The sequence below is a fragment of the Nuphar pumila genome, chromosome 10 (assembly GCF_984573655.1).
Source record: "Nuphar pumila chromosome 10, dmNupPumi1.hap1.1, whole genome shotgun sequence".
NCBI lineage: Eukaryota > Viridiplantae > Streptophyta > Magnoliopsida > Nymphaeales > Nymphaeaceae > Nuphar > Nuphar pumila.
Genome location: NC_143258.1, coordinates 101,736,258 through 101,757,478, shown reverse-complemented (window position 1 = coordinate 101,757,478; position 21,221 = coordinate 101,736,258). Strand labels below are relative to the sequence as shown.

Here is a 21,221-nt window from a genome sequence, read left to right as displayed (position 1 = left end):
GGGGGAAGTACTCGGGGAGTTTTACACTCACACTACGGACACCAACTCAGGTACATGGTTAACGCAACACCAACTTCATGTATGTGGTTTGTGGTGGTGGAGTCTGGTTGTGATGGTCTGATTGGCTGCTATCTGTGTGTGTGCGCGAGTGCATGTGCATGCACAATTAACATTTTCATTTACATGAAGATAGTGACACATTTTTCGCCTTTGGTGACTGAAATTTGAGCAATCTACAATCTGGATTACATTGTCCAACCGAGTCTTCAAAAACTGATGTGGTTAGGTTTAACTTATACAGTGCTTACCTGTTGGTTTTGGTACAAATCTTGTTTTTGTAAGAAAATATCGACAAAAACCGAGGTGGTATCCCATGTGGTAAGTGGGGTTATGTGCCAAGCTAAAGGCCCGGGTTTGAATCTCTCTGCCACATGCGGCTTAAGAGATATCAGGTAGGGGTCTGCCTAACCCCAACTTGCCTTTCAAACAAAAAAGAAAAGAAAATATCGACAAAAATCAAATTTGAGATCCATATTCGAGGCAAAAATCCATATTAAGGTCAAATATCCAGTTCGAGATCCATATTTAGGGAAAAAATTGATATTCGTGGCAAAAATCCAATTTAAGATCCATATTTAGAGCAAAAGTCTATATTCGGGGCAAAATTTCAATTTGAAATCCATATTCAGGGCAAAAATCCAATTCCAAATCCATACTCGGGGTAAAAATTCGTGATTTTAGATATAATTTCATAATTGGATCTATATTCGAGTAAAAAAAACTATAATAAACTTCTTAAAACATGTAAAATGATGGATGGATCGGGTCATATGATTCAAAACGAAGTAATTCGACCCATTATCAATGATTGTTCAAGTTGTCCGCATATAGTCATCAAACAATGGACATTTGAAACATAGCATCTGAGTACAGTCCAAACAAACATTGGACTTGGAACAGTTATTACAAAACCAATATTTTGTTCTATCTTTTTTGTTCATTTTGTCCAACCCTAGACAAACCATCAAACATACCCTTAAGGTCGGGTCATGCTGGAACACTTGTACGTAAATGTTAGGTCTCAGTTTACTCCACATCAATGCTGCCGATAATTGGATTGGCCCAAACACGCTCTGACAATTACTAATCTTTTGCTGTTTTTTTTATTTTTCATATAGTCATCTTCTTGAAATTCGGGAGTAATTTGTCATAGAGAACTAGAAGTAGCAGTAGAGGTACAACTGAGTCGGGTTTGGTTCAGGTTTATGGATCGAGTCTAAAAGTATGACCCAAACCTGACCTAATCTTAGACTGTCGGTAGAACAAACCATTTGCCGAGATCAGTCCCTGAAACTTAAACCTGACTGAATTATTGCCACTACCTGATCCAGCTTACCTTGCCCAACCTGGTCAAAGAGTAAGGATCCCTTAGTTGGAACTTATAAGAGGAGGCTGTTTCGAGTAAATATGAGGTGATGGATGTGTCAAAATTATATAAATCGATTATTGGATTGTATTTTTTGGATGTAAAAACTTAAAAAGAGCCTCGCAGGTTTTAATTTTCTTATATGGGCTTCTATTTTTTCTGAAAATCTGCCATATTAGGAAACTTGATGCTTTTGAATTTTGTAGATTGCTCTTTTGGAGTTGAAAGATATTTCTTTACCCTCATAAGAAAGGGAAGGGTAGGTATTTTATGCACTTGAGTTTATTATTGTCATTTGCCTCAATATAGCGGAAATTTAACCAGCTTTAGTGTTCAATGATAAGAGTGCTGAGTCTCAGTTTGGAAGTTTTCTCAAAAAAGGAATCCCATATCAGAAAATCCTAAAAACTAAAGCCCACATTTTAAGAATAGAGGTAAAAAGTTTGCAGTTTAGTGAAATTTTTCCCCAAAAAGTTGCACATCAGCCAAACGAGATGCGATGGTATGTTAGTTAATTCTCAAAGAAGGAGGGCCTTTCTGAAAGCCGATCAAGGTGGCCAAAGGTTTCGTGAGTGCCTGTGGTTTACACCTTTTCTTTTCTTTTCTTTTTTCTAAAGGCAATTTGGGGTGAGATCGACCCCTGCCAGTTATACCACTATACCACTGAGTTTTGAACCTGCAACGACCCAACACAAGATGACGTGCACTAGCTGCTCCTACCAGACAAGAGGATACCCCGTTGGTCGTCACCTTCGGCTCCTTGGTAGTTGATACTCAGTACTTGTACTGCCAAAAATAAAAATAAAAAACCATAAAATTTGTCAACGATGATACGTCACTCAAAAGCTAAAGTACATGGGGGTGTTGTTGTCGGGCTCTTCCAAATGTGCTGATGGCCGACTCATCGGACAAGAAATAGGGTGTTACCGTGTTGGCGCGAAGTTTCTCGATGCCTTTCCTTAAGCCACGACCCCGCGGTTAGGCTTATAAAGTCACTCGACATGCCAAAGCTTTTGGTAGCTTCTTCTCCATTTTAAATCTCATTGGTAATTTCTGTTCCCCCTCCTCCTCTCCTCCTTGAGACTTCAATTGTAAGGAGCCAGCAGCTATGAGGGCGATATTGTTGTTGCTACTCTCCATCACGACTGGCCTTGCGCTGCTAAGCACTGTCCCCGAATGGGCCGCACTCACCCCATTTCTGTTCTTGCTGCTCGTCGTCGGTGTCCAGCTCACCTTGTTCTGCTTCGCTGTCGTCTTCTTCTTCGGAGACCGGCTCCCAGGGACCATGGCCAGGGCCTGTCTCCGGCCCTCCTGCCGTTAATGTGGCTCATTCTGCAGCAGAGCAAGACCAATGGGACATTGCAGGTTCAAAACCCAATGGTACTTGAAATAACCGGTGGGGCTCTGCCTTAACCCCAGCTTGCCTATCTAAAATATATATATGTATCTTGCTTGAATTTGGCGTCGTTTGTGACAATAATAGACGGTAATCACCTAGTCTTGACGATCATGTGTGTAGTATGTAACTTGCTTGAAATTGGTTTCTTTTGTGCAATAATGGCTAGATCTCCGCTAGTCTTCACCAGGTCGTGTGTGTGCCCTGTAATCTAGTCCGCTTTTCATTACTTATATTATGTGATCGTTCAATAATTATAACTTACGTGATGAACCAAATGACCAAGATATTCCATTTCTCCCTCCTGGTTTTTGGAATTTATTCGTCGCTCTTATTTGGTGGATGCAGCACGTTCAATTACTCCCACACGCGCACAGAGTTGCGTTGGATCAAACGCCCTTAATTCTTACTGTGAAAAACTATCGGAACCCTTCCATCCATTTTGGTAGAAGGGAAGTTTGAATCCTCGCTAAAGATTTGAATATGAAGGTACTCTGTTTTTGGGGGGATAGAGATGGGAGAGTCTGTGCGTGTAGAGCTTCGCATGATGGGTTACCTGCACGGGGTGTGGGTTCGGATGATGGGTTGCCTGCACGGGGGTGTGGGGTGTGGGGTGTGGGAAAATGATCAGAGGATTTTTGCTTCCATAAAAAAAGGATACCCAATTCGGCCCGAATTGGAATATATCAAACCTTATAAACGGTGACGGAATTCAATCCATTTATCTGAATCCAATTCAATCAATTCACTCCCACATAGTTCTGGATTCTGATATGGTGCTCAGCCATTTGAGAGAGAGAGAGAGAATGAAGCATCAACATTAACTAAGGGTCAACAAACATTGAGCCCAAAGACCAAAGCAGAAAACAAGCCCGAAGGCCAAGAGCAAGAACAAATCCAAAAATACAGGAAGACTAAACGAAAACACAAAAGAGTCAGCCTGGGTCAAGAGGCGTCCAGGGCGGCAGAAAGCGCTGAAAGTCAAGAAAACGAGAACCGCAAAATAGTGTGCACGTTTGCAGTTTATTGAAAACGATTGTGCATTCCCGAAAGATGGCATTATTGCGGGTCATCCAGACAGCCCACCAGGAAGAGAGAAGTCACGTTCTCTAGATAAGCCGCCATCGGTTGCACTTGCGAACAGGTTTCGGGCCCCATAAAATATCAAGAGCGAAAGACTCCTGACGCACGTTGACGGCAGGCTTGTTCCAGGTATGCTTGAAAAGGTCCCCAAAGATGGGGCAAACCCAGAACAGATGATAAGCAGATTCTTCAGTCGTCTTGCACATAATGCACCTACTTGGAAGATGAAAGTCAATACATTTTAGGAGACAGTCTGTTTGAACCTGATCATGCATAATTAGCCATGTCAGGAACCGTGAACGAGGAGTAGGGCCCCGTGCCCAGATAAGGCTCACAGGGATCCAATCGGCACTAGGAGGAAGGAGAGAAAGGTAACAAGATTTGGTGCAGAAAGCTCCACTGGGCGCAATAGCTCAACGAAGAAACTAGGCTAGAGGATCAGGGTCACCCTCCTTGAAAATGATGACCGACCATGCTTTAATCCAAGACCAACGCAGCGGAGAAGCGTAGCGTCTGCAAGAAAGAGAGAGAGAGCTGATAACCAGGGAGGAGGCTTTCTATCACTACGTAAACGCCAGAAGCCCCACGAAACACATACGAAACCACATTATACCAAAGCCAAAGTCAAAGAAACGCCAAGATCACATTTAGCGCATCCAAAAAGATCGATGAACCGGTGGTCACAACTTATGCTGTAAGCACCACTAGCAAGTGTCGCTTGAGGCTTGAGGCAGATAACAATCAACTGATAAGCGGGATTCAATTTTCAATATACTCCATCTTTTCCTTGCTTGAGACAGATAACAATCAAATGATAAGTGGGGTTCAATTTTCAATATACTCCATCCTTGCCTCGCTTCGACGAGGGTTCCTCATCATAAAAAAAGTACACTCCCATCTTTTCTAAACAGCATTATCAAATCCCGATATAACTACCTAAACTATAAAATTCAGTATACACTTAAAATAAGATACTTGTTTGAAAAAAGTGCATGATAAAATATAACTACCTAAACTATATACCAAATCCAATGGACAAAAACATGCTTACTATTAAGCATGTGATCAATGGGTCAGACATAACCCGATATCCGGCCCAAATCTAGACCGAATTAGTAGGATTCAGTAACTGCATCCTTTTTTAAAGTTGGATTGAGTTAGCATAAACATGAAAAAAAATCCAAACATGCAGTTCAATTGCAGAAAGGGCTAAATAGTAACTCTAAAATTGTAGTTAGTGCTAACAAAGGTAAGCTAACCGGCAGTTCAGGAATGGGGGCATTTGAATAATAGTGAAAAACCTTCGGTGCCCAAGTGAAAACCTCCAAAAGTTTGATGGACATACAGTTCCTTGCAATTTGCAGTATAAAAAGGCATACGAGAATAGATCAAGCGACATGCTAAAGCTTTTGGTGGCTTCTTCTCCTTTTTAAATCTCAAGAGGTAATTTCTATTCCCCCTCCAAGGGCACCCTCCTCCTCTCCTCCTTGAGACTTCAATTGTAAGGGGCCAGTAGCTATGACGACGATATTGTTGTTGCTGCTATCCATCACGGCTGGCCTTGCCCTGCTAAGCATTGTCCCCGAATGGGCTGCACTCACCCCACTTATGTTCTTGCTGCTCATCGTCTGTTAAAATTATTGCATACCGACTACGATGAGAATCCTTATCCCATGGTAACCCCTTTAGGAACCCAATATCCTTAGGTTCCTTTTTCGATCAATACTCTATCCCATAACTACCAAACATTATCTTTTTGTTGTTGATAAGCTTGTAGTGTCCTTCAGGTCGTGCACTACCGCCTCTTATGACCCTATATATAGCACTGTCTTGTATCCCATATTGTATCCCATATGTGTATTGAGTTCAATAATATGAGCATTGTTCCTCCTTCCCATGGACGTAGGCCAAGTGCCGAACCAGGTTAAAACCAGCCCGTGAATGCAACTGCTCGCATCTATAACCATCGACTATGGTCAAAGAAGAGAACGAGTTGAGTTCTCCTGCATATGGCGTATCAAGGATGGTCATGCATGAACAAAATCTAACCCTCAAGATCACCATCGTACCTCTCAACTGATCCAACTACTTGTCTTGGTTGAAAGCTGCCATGTTTTTCCTTAGTGAAAAATCCAAACTAGGATATATCAACAGCAAGATTGTTCCCCCGTAACCCGAGGACACTTCCTACGAAGAATGGGAATCCAGGAATCACCTGGTTATATCCTGGTTGTTAAACTTCATAGACCCAAGTATCGTTGAGGGCTTTATATTCTTTGACACTACCCAAGACATATGGGACTTCCTGAAAGATGTATATGGCGAGCAAAATAACTTACCCAGACTCTACCAACTCCAGCAAGATATCTTGTGCCTGATCAAAGATGATAAGTCATTCCACTCTTACCTTAGTTTACTGCATCCCATGTGGGATGAGATAAGTCTCTATCGTCCCATTACCAACGACGTGGATATCATCAAAAGGCACATCAAAGAAGACAAGGTATTTAAGGTCCTCGCTGGCCTTGGACAGGACTATGACAACCTAAGAAGCCAAACCCTCATGTCCAAGGAACTGCCACCCTTCAACGAATTCTGCTCTATTATCCAATGGGATTTGAGCCCAAACCACGCGTTGAGACCCATGAGAAAGTCACCTTCTCCAGTAGCTCTAAGGAAACGTCCGCCAAACCACCACCTGAGTCTGCCATCGGCAAAAATCTTCATGGTCGTGTGCGACCCCGCTGCAGTCATTGCAGAAAACTTGGACAATTAAAAGAAAATTGTTGGGATCTACACGGTCGCCCCGAGCAACAAAAGACACGAAATAAAGGATCAAAGGTAGGAACCACCATGGATGACCTTGCATAGCTTCTTTAACAGATTAATGAATCCAACCTTGCGGCATTACTCAAAGGTCAACAAAAGGATCTTGCAGGTAATATATCTTTCCTTAGCTCCAAACTCATCAGTTCTAGATGAGTCATCGATACAGGTGCCACTGACCACATGACAGGTAAGGTCAAGCTATTAACTAATCTCCAACCCGCCAATAAGGGCTCCGTTAGTATTGCTAATAGAACTCAGATCCTCATTAAAAGTGTTGGGAGGTCTTTCTTCTTAATGGGTTGAATCCTTTAGAGGCCCTATATATTCCCTCCTTTTCTGCTAGCCTCATGTCAGTTAGCAAGATCACGGAAAGTCATAATTGCATTGCTATTTTTTCCTCTAAGCTCGTGGTTTTTCAGAACCTGAGCATGAAGAAGGTGATTGTTAGGGGACAGGCGGTAAATGGTCTTTACCTCCTCGATGTAGAAAGCAGGGCTCACATCATTCACAAAAAGACTAACATGGATGAAAAATGGCACTTTAGACTTGGACATCCCTCACACCAAACACAAAAGGGATATTTCCTAATGTCCCTCCACATGGGCACTCATGTGATGCATGTCAATACTCTATGCAAACCAGAATCTCGTTCTCCTTATCTGAAACTAAAAGTAATGATTGTTTTTCTCTTATTCAATCTAATGTATGGGGACCGGCCCCCATTGAATCTTACTCTGGCTATAAATATTTTTACATTTATTGTATTCTCATGTAACGTGGGTATACCTGCTCAAACACAAAAATGAGGTTTTGATTCTTACTGAGAATTCCAAAACATGATCCAAACCCAATTTAATGCCAAGATCAAGACCCTCTGCTCCGACAATAGGACAGAGTATACCAATGCCTAGTTTACCGGATATCTTACTAATCATGACATAACTCACCAGACCAGCTGCATCGGCACACCCCAACAAAATGGAGTCATTGAACGCAAAACAAAACCCTTCTTAATATTGTTAGGGACCTCCTGTTTCACCTGAATGTCCCTAAATACTTCTGGTCAGACCCCATATCCATCATGTGCTATATATCAAATTGTCTGCCAAGCCAGACCATTAATTTTATGATTTCCATGGAGATGGTGAGAGGAAAAATCTTATCCTTGTCTCACCTGCGCATTTTTGGGTGCAAGTGTTTTTCCCATCTACAGGAGCGACATAGAGACAAGTTTGAAAAGAGGATGACTAAGTGCATATTCTTGGGGTACTCTTCCATAAAAAATGGATATAAGTGCTATGACCCTATAAATAGAGGCTCCTTTTCCCTCTGAATGTTGAGTTTTTTTAGGAGGGTCCCTATTACCAAAACAAAGACACACCTTCCTGCGACATTAAACTTCAAGGGGAGGACTTATCGCCAGATGCCACGCCAGCCCTACTCACCATTGACATCAGCGATTGTTCCATTACCGAGCATCCCGACAACACACCTCCTGAGCCTGCCAATGTTGACATCTCCACCACTATAGGCGCCTTCACACCCGTCAAGACCTCTGAAGATGGCGACGCCATACCTCGAAGGTCTGGTAGGATCACCAGATGTCCCAGTAGGTTGTGAGACTTCTACACCTATATGGCCTCCAGGTCCACGGATTATCTGATTGAGAGATATGTTTCCTTTGACGATTTTAACAGATGCCTATCTCTCATACTTATGTAGTGTTTATTATAACACGAAGCCCTCCACCTTTAAAGAGGCCAACACGCAGGAAGTGTGGCGTACCGCCATGGATGAAGAACTTGAAGCTCTACACAAGAACGGTAGTTGGAAAATCGTTACTCTTCATCCTGGGAAGAAACTGGTAGGTTGTCGATGGACCTACAAAATCAAGTATCGTAGTAATGGCACCATCGAACGTTACAAGGCTAGACTCATCGCCAAGGGATACACTCAGGTTGAAGGTACTAATTATCATGAGACTTTTACTCTTGTCGCCAAAATGAGCTCCATAAAAATTCTCCTGTCCATAGCAGCTAACTGAAGATGGCCTCTATAACAGCTTGATGTCAAAAATGATTTCCTACATGGAGAACTCAAAGAGAAAGTTTATATGGAGCTTCCACCAGAGCACTATGATGCGCACAACAAAAATCTTGCATGTCATTTAAAGAAGGCACTATACGGTCTCAAACAGTCATCTCATGCATGGTTTGCGAAACTGAGTGATGCACTCGTATAATTCAGATTTTGCAGAAGCTCATGCAAGAAGAGCGCTATTGGGAGTGTTATAATCCTCGTTTACATGAATGACATCATCATAACTAGAGACGACCCAGGGCTAATCGATGTTGTCAAAATACATCTCCATCAAAAGTTCAAGATCAAAGATCTTGGAAAGCTTCGATACTTTCTCATTATAGAAGTTGCATAATCAAAAAGAGGGATATTTCTCTGCCAAAGGAAGTACGCCATGGATTTACTTCAAGAAGCCAGCATGCCCGGAGCCAAGCCCATCAACCATAACTATAAGGTCAGCAAAGATGATGGAGAACCCATACGCGATGTCGGGAGTTTCCAAAGACTAGTGGGACGTCTGATTTACCTCATTGTCATGAGACTCGATATTACCTATAAGGTCAACCTCATTAGCCACTTCATGCATGCCCCCAAGGTCCCATACCTGCCCATTGCTCATAGGATCTTGTTGTACATAAAGTCGTCCCCTGGCAAAGGTATCCTCATGCATAGGAACAATCATACTAAGGTCATGGGATACTCCGACGATGACTGAGCAGGTGACCACAACGACAAAAGATCGACATATGGGTACTACACATTTGTGGGAGGGAACCTTGTTACAAGGAGAAGTAAGAAGCAAAATGTTATCGCCAGATCCAGCACCAAAGCTGAGTACAGGGCTATGACCTCTGTATCATGCAAACTCATCTAGATAAAGGCTCTCCTCGAAGATATGGGCCTCTCAAATGATGAGCCCATGGAACTAAAGTGTGATAATCAGGCGGCCATCCATATTAGAGCAAACCCGATCTTTTACGAAAGGACCAAACACATCGAAGTCGACTGTCACTTTGTGAGAGAAAATTTCCAGCAGGGGTTATATCCACTGCACACATCAGGAGTGCCGACCAACTCGCCAACATCTTTACAAATGTGGTCAGCAGTGACAAACTTCAAGGAATCAGAGTCAAGTTGGGACTGATCAACATCGAGTTCCGACTTGAGGAGTGTTAAAATTATCGCATACCAACTACGATGGGAGTCCTTATCTCATCGTAGCCCCTTTAGAAACCCATTATCCTTAGGTTCCTTTTTTGATCAATACTCTATCCCCTAACTACCGAACCTTATCTCTTTGTCGTTGATAAGCTTGTAGTGTCCTTCGTGTCTAGCCTCTTGTAGCCTTATATATAGCACTGTCTTGTATCCCATATGTGTATTGAGATCAATAATATAAGCACCGTTCTTCCTTCCCGTGGACGTAGGCCAAGTGCCGAACCACGTTAAATATCGTGTTCTTCTCTTTCCTCTTTTATCATCATTCACTTATATTATTGATCGTTCGATAATTATATCTTGATGAACCAAATGACCAAGATATTCCATTTCTCCCTCCTGGTTTTTGGAATTTATCCATCATTCTTATTTGGTGGATGCAGCACGCTCAAGTACTCTCACATGCGCACAGAGTTGCTTTGGATCAAACGCCCTTAATTCTTACTGTGAAAAGCTATCGGAACCCTTCCATCCATTTTGGTAGTAGGGATGTTTGAATCCCCACCACCCCTAAAGATTTGAATATGAATGAAGGTACTCTGTTTTGGGGGGGATAGAGACGGGGTGGTCTGTGTGTGTGTATAACTTCGGAGGATGGGGTCGCCGGCAGGGTGTGGGGGGTGTGGGGCAGGGGAAAACAGAGAGATCAGAGGATTTTTGCTTACCTTCAAAAGGATCCGATTCGACCCAATTCAGCTCGAATTGGAACATATCAGACCTTACAAACGGTGACTGAATCCAATCCATTTATCCGGATTCGGTAGCTAAAGTCCAATCCGATAATAATCAGATCCAGACTCTGTATCAAGTTTTGCATGCAGATCCAAGTAAAATCCAAAACCGACTAAAACCAGAATCCAACTAGATGTAAATGTCTGATTTTAAGGTAGTTGGATTTTGGTTCAATTTTAGCTGATCTCTGTTTAACTCTGAAAATCTGGATCCAATTATACTAGAACACATTAGATCGCACTTGATATTGTCTACTTTCCAACCAAGTGAAGCATGCTTACAACTCTACTGGCTGGGTTCAGGGAAATAGATCCTATCATTTATTCAGGTCAGAACCACATGATTCGAATATTATGTGGACTTTAGTTTATCTGAACCGGATCTGGTTCTGCTTATGCTAGGTCAGGTTGGATGCAATCATGTGCAGACCAGGACAGAGTACCAAGTACCAACTTCTCAAACTCAGAGCTGGGCCTGAGGTCTGTTTCATGTCAGAGATCCAATGACATGCACAGACTGGTGGAGCCAAAAATGCCGAAGATATCCAAACACGTAGGAAGTAGCCTAGAAAGCGGGTCAGCTTATCGGACATGGCATGCTCCAGGTACTGACCAATAATGTCCCAAATCGACCCAAAGGATGAATCGTTTTCTCAAATGATCATGTCCAAATTTGGGTGAGCATAAATATGTGTGTGTATATATATATATATATATATATATATATATATATATATATATATATATATATATATATATATATATATATATATATATATATATATATATAGAGAGAGAGAGAGAGAGAGAGAGAGAGAGCATAACATTCCGGTTAGGGTGGGCACCGACCCAAACCCCTTATTGAGGATTTCATGGTCAGGGTGGGCAGTATGTGGCTCCGCCACTGTGCCTAAGGGCATGCCAATGAGTATGCATTGTGCCAAGTTTCGCGGCACTAGGTTGCCTGTGATTTTTTGAAATATATTAAATGATAAAAATATGATTTTTTTTTAAAATTGGGTGAAAAATTAGGAATTTAATTAATGTTAACTTGAAGTTAATTTCACATATTAAATTGAGACATAATTAATTTAGTTTGAAATTGAATTTAAAAGTAATTAGAGTTGAGTTACACTTTGTATTTAATTTAATTCAAGTATAATTTAATGTGAATTTGGATTTTTGTGGTCGGTATGAATATGAATTTGAGTTGGATTTCTTAAATAGGTTTGGATCCTAATTCGATTTGAAACCTAAAAGAGAAACTCATATGAAAATTAATCTTAATTAATAAATGTAAAGAAAGTTTCAACTAAACTATAATTTCCTCCTATGTGAGCCCAGCCTAATGGGTATCCTACATTGGGAAAAAAGAAAAAAGAAAAAATAAGATCTGAAATCTTTTTATAAAGAACTTCTCTCAACCTAAAGTCGATGAGATTAAAAAAATTCTTAAACTAATACTATGGAAACTAACTATTGGAATAGTTTCAAATATTTTTTTATTGTAAGTTTTTAAGAAATAGACATCCCTAGGGTGGGACATCCCACCCTAATGGGCCCCCTTGACCATGGTTGAAACATTTTCATGAGGTAAGCCAACATAGGGAGGGTGTTGTGTCTTTTCCCCCAAACACGCACTGTAGCTACAGTGCATGTTCGTGGGGTCCCGACTGAGTGCCATGTGGTGCTCAGTCGGGTGTACGGGACCCCCCTTACACCCACGTGCAAGTGTACGTCGGTGTAGGGGGGGGGGTACACCCGACTAAGCATCATTGTGACCCTGAACATGCACTGTAGCTACAGTGCGTGTTCGGGTGGGGGGAATATAAATCTCCCCCCCCCCCCCAAACATAGGACCAACTAAGTCAACTTGCCTTACGGCTTAATGTGGATGCTAAACATGCTGAAGCTAACTTAACAAGTAAATCATCAAAAATTTTAATTCATTCTTCTTGGATTATTGACATTGGACTATATGATGGCCTATCTTGAAAACCTTTTGGACATTATCGCTCTTATAAAATTGTGCCTGTAAAGCTTCCAAATGGCATTTGTTGGTCACTCATGTGGGCAGCACCCGTATTTCTCATTCAATCGTTTTAACCAATGTCTATATGTTCCAAACTTTCAATATAATTTACTTGTTAAAAACTAACCAATTTCATGAATTGCAATGTTGTTTTCTTTCCTACTTTTGTTTCTTTTAGAACCTTTCAACGAAAAATCCAATTCGAGCAGTGGAACTATGAAATGGGCTTTTACCATTTCATCCAGCCACAACCCACCTATCAAGCCTTACATGGTGCAAGTCAAGCCAGATTCTCGAATTTGGCATATGAGACTTGGTCATCTATCTCATGACTGTATTTCCTTTTTGAATAAAGATCATGTTGAAAATAGTTTTCTTTTTATGAATTTTTGTGATGCTTGTCATAAAACTTAATAGACCAAACAACCTTTTTTCTATTAGATCTAGTGTTAGTAATGAACCATTTGCTCTTGTTTATTATGATATCTAGGGTTGGTATGCTACACCTTTACACATGGGTGCACACTATTTCTTAACTATTGTTAATGATTTTTCTCGCAGAACATGGATAAGCAAAGACTTGTTATAAGCAAAAACTCACACTGACTTGTCTGAGACTCGGTTTACTCGAGTCACGAGCCATTAAAAAACAAAGGCTGAGTTTTGATGATTTTTTTACAAATCAAAATCAGGTGAGTTTTTTCAATAACACGCTTGACTCTGATTAGACCAAGTCAAGCGATGAAAAAGTTTAAAATATAAACACTTGTCAAACTTAATTAAAAGTTAAAAAAAAAAAACTTAAAACATAAAAGTTAAAGACTTAAAAGTTTTAAATTAAATGTTAAACTCAAAAAAACTTAAAATGGGGAACAGAATACCTGATTTAGGTTTTCTTTATTTCTTCTCCCTTTCTCCATCCCTTGCTTCCTAGTGACGCCAGTCGGCGATTTGACGCACACAGCTGAGCAACGGCAGCGCACCAACATTTTGCTGGCTCTGGCAACTCCCATTAGTGGTATCAGACCGACGAATCCGGTGAGCTCTCTCTCTCTCTCTCTCTCTCAAACGTGAACCGACAGAGGTGCAGGGGGAAAAGTCTCCCTCTTTCTGTGAAACGTGAACCCAACACAAGGTGACGTCCACATTAGAAGCTTTACTTTTCTTTCAGTAAGGTATATCCATCGTGTTTTACTATTTTAAGTTAACAATGTGCTTTATCTTCTTCTTTGTTAATATTTTTTTTACTTGCAGATTTCCTGTTTCTTCCTATCATCCCTTATTTCTTCCTGGCTTTTGTTTTTCCTCAGATATGATTAGAACATGCTTTATTGTTTCTAACCACTTATGCTCCCTTTAGACTTTTCTCAGATCCTGTTAGAATACACTTGCTTTTTCTAATCAATTTTGTTCTCATTGTCAATTAAACTGATTTGGTATTGATCATGATCACAGTGCACTCGTTGTCTCTGATGAGATCTGTTTCAAACCCATCATATCTGAATAATAGAATAATCAGAGTGTCGAAAGCTTTCTAACCTATGATCTTTAGATCTGATCAGGAGACTTGAACACAGTGAACGTGTGCCTGTGATCAGATTATTGGTTAATCAAATCTGATTAATCAGTTTTTTCATTATTCCTACATCTCGTGTTCACACAGCGCACAACATAGTGATTTATTATCTCTTCTTTTTGTTTATTAAATGGGCGGTCTACAATAACAAAGGACGATGCTAAGCACCTGTGTGAGCGTGTGTGTAACTCTGTTTGCATGTACAACCTTGATCATTTATGTTAGCTTATTTTTCTTTAAAATTGTCATTAGTTATGCATATTTCAATTTTCAATTGTCCTTAGTATTTAACTGTTACGGATCATATTTCATAATGGCTAAAAGTTGTTCAATAATTTGCACTTATACAAACAACGAAGAGTCATCGTTACATAGAGATGTCGTCGATCCGATTGAAATATAAATTGACCCCATGGGCACTCATCAAAGAAAGGGATTGGACCAACGATGACACATCTACTGATGGTCAAGAAGACGGTGTATCTAAGTTCGTGGAGACATAATTTGATGATGAAGATGAAAATTCTATACTGGTGCAGACTCAGCGATCATTCAGATTTGCATGGACGGTATTACCGGCCTAGGTTAAGGTGTGATGTTAATATATTTGCCAAGTGTGTTAAGTTGTAAAGGGGCATAACCTCTTCCATGGGAGCATATATGAATGAATTTTGTTTTAGGTTTCCCTAAGATTGTGTTTGGGTTTGATTCTATTCTTGTATTGTCCATAGGTTTTCTAAGATATATGGGTTTATTCCATGCAAATGAACCACTAATGCCTATTTTGTTGCTTATTATTTCCAAAATGTGGTTTGTTATCATGGAATCCTTCGATCCATTACCTTCGATAGAGACAATAGTTTTTTGAGTTACTTTTAAAGATCCGCATAGAATTGGATGAAAACTAAACTAGTTCAATAGTGCCTTTCACTTTTAGTCTGATTGACATACTGAGGTTGTTAATCACAAAAAAATTATTGCAAAGCTTAGTGGGAGAATACATGAAAGCTTGGGATCTTGTCCTGTAAGCCGAATTTGCCTATAACAAATCTGAGAAATGGTCTATGGGCAAATCGCCGTTCCAAATTGCTTTCGGGTGATTCTATACGCATTATTTACTCTCAAGTCAAACAAAAACTTGAGGTAAACCATGTCATCTACAAATCACACACTTCAAGAAAAATGCGGATTAGCGACAAATGCTATCCGTCGTAAATCTGCTGCTAAATCGAATTAGTGACAGATAGCGTTCGTCGCATATTCCTGATCGCTAATTAGCGATAGAACTTATATGTCGCTAATCCATCATTAATTAGCGACGAGCATGATCTGTCGCGAGACCGTCGCTAAATAAGCATGGATTTGGTTTTCTGACAGATACATATCTGTCACAAGACCATCACTAATCCGTCGTAAAAGTTAAAAAATAAAAATAAAAATGTTTGAAATATGTACAAGCAGATCTACTTCATAACTGCTCACCATTCCATTTTTCACTTCCTCCTCACCTGATAACCAATATATAATTGTATCGTGCCAGTTGAGCTCCCCACACGTAAGCAATGATAGCATGAAAATGAATGCATACAACACTCATTCAAGTTTTAAAAGAGGAAGCTAATTTGAGTAATGCAAAATCCACAACCAGAGAATCAAGAATAGGTAAATGGTTGTGGATTTTTAGGGGTCTACCGACTAGGAACCGTCTAGCGCTTTTGACTACATAGTGTTTGCAATGAAGGCCTTTCTGCATCCTGTTTGAGTGCAAAAGGAGGTCCAGGTTTCTAGATGTAGCGACAGTCATGAGTACCATCAAAATGCTCTTGTGCACATGTTGGCAAGGAAAATCACTATGAAATGTGTGATCAGGGTCAATTTCAACAATTGGCCTACTTCTATGTTATACCTACAGTATGCATCCAATGCTACATAAGAATACAACATAGTATCATAAAGTCTCTTTTAATACAGGATTGGTGGATTGTGTAATTTTGTCCCTAATAAGATATAACATAAACAATTGCACAATATGATATAAACTGAACTTTAGGTTGCTATTTGGATTCTCAACATCTTTGCAACAATTCCGGGCAATGCATAGCATTCAAAAAAAAGAATCTTGTTAATAGAATAGTGAGCATTTATAAATAATACAGGATGAACACGCTCCCTGCTAAAAAAAATGGCAGCTTTTTATACCATCCACATTTTGGAAGGAAAAGTTGGAAATAACAAAACTTATGTGCCATGGCAGTCAATCATATCAGACCAATTCACTCGTGGCACCATTTTTACATTGCATGCCTACTTCAGTATCATTATCTCCATTGGGATGTTTCATTCAGAAATCAAGATACTTACGATGGTTTAGAGAGTGAAGCCAAAGTGCTAAAACTCCTTCCTTACGCTCAGTTGACGCAATGTGAGCATATATACGCTTCATTTTGAATTCTTCCACCTGTTCAGCATATCCCTCCAAAGACAACTCATGAGAATCTCTTTACTTCTGATTATATGAAGTATACAGGCATTCATACAGAAAAAGACCCCGCTCATGGGCTGTAGGAACATTGATATTCACATCCCTGAAGATACTAAAGGCAAATGAAAGAGCAACATTATTCACAGTTGAATATAAGAAAACATCATGAAAAGGTGTCATCAACTCTAAGAGCATCATAGCATCCATGAATGGCTAAGCGAAAGTATCAATTTCTCTAACTGCTCTCTTCAATAAATTTGCTAACAGCACTAGAATAAGGACATGAAACTTTAGCATTTCCTGTAAGTACCAATTTCACTAAATTCTCAAAGAAAACAACAAACTAGAAAGCAAAATTAAAATGGCAAAACCAGGAAGAGACCAAAATCTACACTATGAACTGATCACACAAAAAACTGGATGAAATTTGAAATTCAAACAGAAGTCTACCTCCTCAAAGATGTTATCAACGACTCTAGAGCGCAGCCTCGCATGACTGCAACAGCAAGCCCGATCATCTTGCGGATCTGATGTAGCATGAAGCTCTATCCCACGACTACACATTTCACAAAATCAATACCATCAACGGCAACAACGTCATTGGCTTTAAATGACACAATGTAGCGATTAGCCGATGGATCCTCTGCCTTTGTTTGTGTTGTTAAATTATGAAAATTATGAGTACCAACATACATCTTTAGGATACCATTGAACCTCTCCTTTTCCTTATGACCATAACAGAAGGCACCGCTCCGTCCATCTTCCTTCTCGATGCATTCAACGGCTGGCTGCCGGTGGATGGCCGTCACCGACGACATTCAGGATCGGTTGCCGGAGGCCACCAACAGTTGTTGTGTCTACAAGCAGTAAAGGGGGAAAATAGGGGGTTTGGGGTTTTGCAGGCTTACGGCTATTGCAACTGCCGACAGACAGCGGCAGAAGACAGTGACTGGTTGCCATCCACCGACTGTCACCGCCAACTGCTTTGGCCGACCGCCGGTGGCAATTTTAGCATGGGTGATGCCTGCATAAACAAAAAAAAACAATAACCCCTTTTTTGTTACCTTTCACCGGCGTCTACTGGGAGGACTCGCCGACGACAGAGTTCTGCCATGGAGTGGCCTTCGTCGGTGGAACCTCGCATTGCCTGCGCTTGGTCTCTGTGGCAGCGAACGGGAGCTGGGTCTCGTCGGTCGCCGGTGAAGACGATAGGGTTTTTCTTCCACCCTCTTCTAATGGGAGTCGGCGGTGGATGACGGCAGTCTATGTCGCCATCGACCAACCGTCAGAGCCTTGGCTGGCCGCCGGTGGTGACGACAACCTCGATGACACTGAAAAAAAGGTGTGAAACCTTACCTCTACGGCCCTTGCTGGCGCCAGATTCCTATCACCGGGGCCGGGGGAGGGGGGAGACCATCGCCGTCATCGACGGGAGTTGTCATCTCACTGTTTAAGACCCCCTCACCCTCCTTCGAATTTATCTCGCTCCTGCGCCCTGCCCGAGGAACCCTGTAACCCCAACCCTAGCCCTCAGCTTAAATGTATCAAACACAAAAAGCGTTTGAATCTTGTGGGAAACGACGGTATGGGTCGGGTAATCAGAGGGAGAGAGAGAGCAAGAGAGCGAGAATTTCTCCACTTAGAAGGGCCGGTTTAAATCTAAAATTAGCGATGGATTTTGCAATAGAATTTTTTTTATCGATAAATCTATCGTTAATTAGCGATAAATTTTATGATAGAATTTGGCTATCGCTAATTAGCGATGCGATGGGCTGTACATCATTTTTTCTTAATTCTTTATTTTAAGAACAGCTAATTTTCTCTAACTAATCCATCACAAATTTGCTATAAAAATAATTTGTCACAAATTTTTATCGTTAATTAACTTTTTTCAACGTTTTTCTTGTGATGACAGGTTGATAAAGGTGGGATTGAGGTGATATTTCAGGTTGGGGACTAATTAACATCTTCGCCCAAAATGATTTTCCATAGGGACGTATGGAAAACTGAATCCCCGTAATGCATACTTGATCGAGCTTGGACAATAACGCATACTTGATCGAGCTTTCGACAGATTGACAAATTTTGCCAATAGTTAATGTAGTAAGTGCTAAACTGAAGGCCCATAATCCCTCTGCCACATGGGGCTTAAGAGGTATCTGGTAGGAGTCTGCCTAACCCCCAGCTTGCCTTTAAAAAAAAAAAAATCTTTAATATGTCTTATCTCTACTTTTGCCGTGGTCCAACGAATTTCTCGGAGCCAGTGACGCAAGGCGAATCAAAGATATCTGTGATTTGGATTCTGGGATCCAAGATTATGATCTTATGCAAGATGGTCATGACGATCCAAGTTCTAAAGTGGATCCAAGTACCGATTCAGGGCCCAGATGTGAAGGACCGACTGTGAGAAGGTCATCGAGACCGACAAAAGAACAAAAGCGGTGTGCTACAATCCATCTCCCTGGCCAAAGCCTGAACTGGTCGTTCATCAGATCTCATGTGCAGGATCCAGACACTCGATCCGACCTCTTGTGCAGGAACGTAGACCGTTGGGGTTGGCGTTATCCGATTAATAATTGGGCTTGCGTTTGCCATTAGACTCGCATCGACTTGGAGGAGATCTGAATTTAATGATGAACTACATCCAAAGGCACGTACGCATGGCTCTTTGTTAGCGGTCCGTCCTACAACCTTTGTGATGCCTTGCATCCAAACACGGATGGCACAGAGGGGCAAAAAGGAGGCCTTCCAAATAACAGGCATCCTGCTCATTGTGGGCTGTAGCCTGTAGGTAGGGGCGTCAATTGATCCGGTTTGACCCGACCTCGAGCCGTATCCAAACCTATAGGTGTAGCTAGAACCCAGGTAGGACCCAAAGGGTCGGATTAGTTCATGGAGCCCGCTATGGTTTAAGGAATTGTCAATACAATATCTAAACGGTAGCATTTGATCGGAGGAACACAACAGTCCACAGGGACTGTTGGGGCCCAACAGACCATGTTTAGCCTCATGTGCCCACCAATCAAACACGGAATGTTTGCGTCCGACCAGAAATGAGACAGTTATAACTTGCTTCTCACTTTGGGAGATGTAAGAGTCAGACCCCATACTGACCTACAAAACCGTTGATGGTACACTGGTCCAGAACGAGTGGTACTGGGCGGCCTGTCCCATCAATCAAATGTAGCTTTACGGGAACGCATCTTAGACAATAATTTATTTTTTTTTGACTTATTACTTCGTGCCCCTGTCAATGGGACCTGTGTTGGGCATCGGCTTGCACAGAGGAGAGAAACTCATGAAAATCGAACCTTGTTTGCCTGTCTAACGTCCACCCCACCCCACTTCGCTAATCCAGGACAAGACTCCCCCATCACCACTGACAGCACATTGGCTCGCCTCCACTCTGCAAAACCCTTGAGGTCTCTCTGCCCAGCTGGGAGTGCACCTGAACTCCTAGCCACCCATGTGTTTCGAACCTGTGATGTCCTGTCAAATTGGTGAAAGCTGCCCTAACAGATTAGCAGAGCTCTTGTGGGGCCTATTTCATCCAAGTTATCAAAACATATGACTAAAAGTTTTGTCCTTCTTTATTAAGATTGCCGACTCAGATGGAACCGGCAGCAATTATGAAAAAGGGCTGATTCATATTTGTGTTTTAATATTCTTTTAAGTGGGTTAAATTTTGTTTTGAATATATTTTTAATATTTTTCATTTTCAAATGACACGTGTCATTTGATGGTAAAAACGGATAAGCGATGATTAGGGGTGTTAATGGATACGGTTTGACCCAGACCCAACCGATACCAAACCCTATAAGATTAGGGTATGTTGATAAATAAGAAGGCCCCATTCGAATCTGGGTAGGACCAGAAGGGTCCAATTAATATATGGAGCCTGGTATGGTTTGTGAAATTTTTAGCCAGACTTGAGCCCGATCCGAGTTTCAATTTAGATCCATAAATTTTTAATGTAAAAATGATAAAAGTTATTATTTTACCATGTATGGTCCGAGTCTGGTTCATGTAATCCTTATAGGATTCAGGATGGTGTTTTCGATTAGACTCTGGTCTAGACCCGGTACCATAATCTCAAATCAGGTTTGGATCTGGTTTCACTTATGTCCAAACCAAACCCGACCCATTGACAACCCTAGCTGTGATTCGATTCGATTCGATTCAAAAAAATTTCCTTTTTTATTTAAAGAAACCGATTCACCTTAGTAAACTGTTTTCAACCACATTGGTTTTGTCCTTTGGGTCGACTTCCCTGTCAAAACCGAAGCATTCCAACTATTTTTCACATTCCAATCAAGAGCGCATCCTCTGAATGTGTGCGAGAATACGTTTCGAGAATTGGCTCATAATA

The 21,221-nt window shown here is 41.1% G+C and overlaps 1 pseudogene across 1 annotated transcript; it reads right to left on the bottom strand.

Annotated features, from left to right (window-relative positions):
- Positions 1–16,539: 16,539 nt before the first annotated feature.
- Positions 16,540–17,688, bottom strand: LOC149827645 (uncharacterized; annotated as a pseudogene). The gene is made up of 2 exons (XR_016434549.1): positions 17,303–17,688; positions 16,540–16,964 (listed from the first exon to the last, which is right to left on the bottom strand). The product of XR_016434549.1 is annotated as an uncharacterized LOC149827645 (transcript).
- Between the last annotated feature and the right edge of the window lie 3,533 nt (positions 17,689–21,221).